Consider the following 2,803-nt stretch of genomic DNA (forward strand, 5'->3'; position numbering starts at 1 on the left):
ATATATATATATATATATAATGTGTGTTATGTGTTGTAATTGTCTCTAAGCATGTCTTAGCATTGACACTTCTTGGACAGCGGTGATGTTTGTTTATATCCTACACAAGCTGTATGTCCCTCTGTATGCAGCTCAGTTTTGTTTCCACTGACATAATCTAAGATGTTCCAGTCATGACCACTCTGAAAGTATATATATATATATATATATGTCAGACTACAAAATCTGACATTTCTTTTTCTGAGATGGTAGGATGTGATTTGAGAGATTTGGCTTTTGTTTCTAGCAGTTTAATTGATCTCATAGTAGCTGCCTCATTGCTTCATTTAGGATAATATATCAGTCTTTGGTTAGGGTTGTTAAGGAGACATCATGATTAGATAATATAGGAAGAGACAGTAACCTAGGTTTGGTACTGTAACATAGTAACGTAACGTTAAAATTGATGCTATTCTGGACAAACAGCTTTAAATCTTACATAATTACATCATGGTAATAACTGGTTAAAATAAACATATCTCATTATATTTTTGCCATTCTGTAATTTCATCAAAGCAAAACCTCACATCTGTAGCAACTGGACAGTTTATAAATCATGGAAGAAAATTTGTTTGGATTTGGTACTTTATTTTTTTCTTAGTTTCAGTCATTGAACTGCAATCATGCTGGAGCATCATCTTCAAGGGATTAATTGAACAAATCGATCCCTGTACTTATTTTTAACTTTGGTATTCATTCTGTCAGCGTTTTTTGCTGAACTGCTAGGTTACATGAATGTAAATTAACTAACACTGGTTGTCAGGTGCTGATGGTGACAACACAATGATACACACATAGGGCTTCTTTCATATTTATGTTCCTTCACAATGTAATTTTTATATTCCTGGTCATATATACTAACTGTGGTCTATGGCTTTGCTTATACTGTATTTTTAATAGTCACTAACAGAGATTCAGTGACCGTTTACAATTGCTTAGAAGACTTTCCCCAGCAGGATTAATGAATGAATGCATCTGTGGATATAATCTTAACTAAGTTCATTACAGGTAATGAATGGGTGTAGTATTGTTCTGTCCATTCTGTTCAACTATTCATTTCTATTTCACTATCAGGAAATGTATGGAACCAATTTGCAAGACTGAATCAATGTTTTGTAATATCGGAAAACTGGGTCTGTCCCGAGAACTTCTAGTAACAATTCAATAAATATGCTCCAGTGGACTTCTTGATTTTACTTTAGAATACATACTCTACCTGATTGATAATCTCTGCTGTTAAAATACCCTTGCTGAACACTGAGTTGGTTCCATACTAAACTTACCTGGGCCCCATATATGACAGTATGTAGTTGTACCAGTTTTAATGTCATGCCACTGAACCACATATTGGAATTTAATAAATTCTTTCAACAGGAGAAAAGTGGTGCAGCATGGCATTAAAACTGGTGCAAGTACACGCTGTCATATATGTCCAAATTAGTGGAAATGTCACCAGTTTTGTCCTGGTGTTGTGGAATAGACAAAGTACAAGTAAGTAGATATTACTGTAGCATTATGAGCCCAATATTTGAATGTCATTAACTGTGTCATTTAAACAATTTTACCTGCTGGTGGCTGGAAGAATAATGAATGAACTAAATGTACCATACAATACATAGCCAACGTTAACTGTGATTATAAAAGTCACAGTTGAGGAGGTCACATTGACTGGACAGCGACTTGTAGATAGATAACCTAATCATCAATGCTACACAGTATGGTTGACTCATCAGAAACTATTCAACTAAGCAGGCTAATGGCACACATCATAAAAGTGATGTGGAATGTGTCATGACTTTGTTAGCCTCATGAGAATGGATGCATTACCTTTGGCTTGCAGTTATCTGGTTACACATGAAAAGATAGTTTTATGGTTGATAAGGAATCCAAGCAAAGGGTTTAGAGATATGGTAAGAAAAAAATGGAAATGATGGAATATGTCCTCTATATTATACCACATTGTGGAATAGAGTTCATCATCATCATCATCATCATCATCGTTTAACGTCCGCTTTCCATGCTAGCATGGGTTGGACGATTTGACTGAGGACTGGTGAAACCAGTTGACAACACCAGCCTCCAATCTGATTTGGCAGAGTTTCTACAGCTGGATGCCCTTCCTAACGCCAACCACTCAGAGAGTGTAGTGGGTGCTTTTACGTGTCACCCGCACGAAGGCCAGTCAGGCGGTACTGACAACAGCCACACTCAAAATGGTGTATTTTATGTGCCACCCACACGAGAGCCAGCCCAGGGACACTGGCAACCATCTTGCTCGAAAATCCTACGAAGGCCAGTCAGGATGTACTGGCAACGGCTAGTTAGCTAAATCAAATTACATAGTATGGTAACTAAAAAAAAATAGTGCAATGTTTATAGATGGTACAAGAAACTCCTCCAAGTCTAATCTCAATATTAAAGTATAGAAGGGGGGCAGCATGCTGGTAGAATCATTAACATGTTTAGCAAAATACCTAGTGATATTTCGTCCATCTTTACAAGTTCAAATTCTGCCCAGGTCAACTTTGCTTTTCATCCTTTCAGGGTCAGTAAAATAAGTACCAGTTGAGCAATGAATGAGGTTGATGTTATTGACTCACTCCCTGCCCTGAAATTGCTGGCCTTGTGCCAAAATTTGAAATCAGTATTAAAGCATAAAAGAAAACAGGTAGATTCATCAGATCCAGTATCTGTTAGTGCTAACCTGTAAAATTGTAAGCTGTTAGCTTTTAATTGGCATGTGGCTTTGTAGCAAAAGTAGTGT

Source organism: Octopus bimaculoides, chromosome 17, assembly GCF_001194135.2.
Source record: "Octopus bimaculoides isolate UCB-OBI-ISO-001 chromosome 17, ASM119413v2, whole genome shotgun sequence".
In the NCBI taxonomy this organism is placed as follows: Eukaryota; Metazoa; Mollusca; class Cephalopoda; order Octopoda; family Octopodidae; genus Octopus; species Octopus bimaculoides.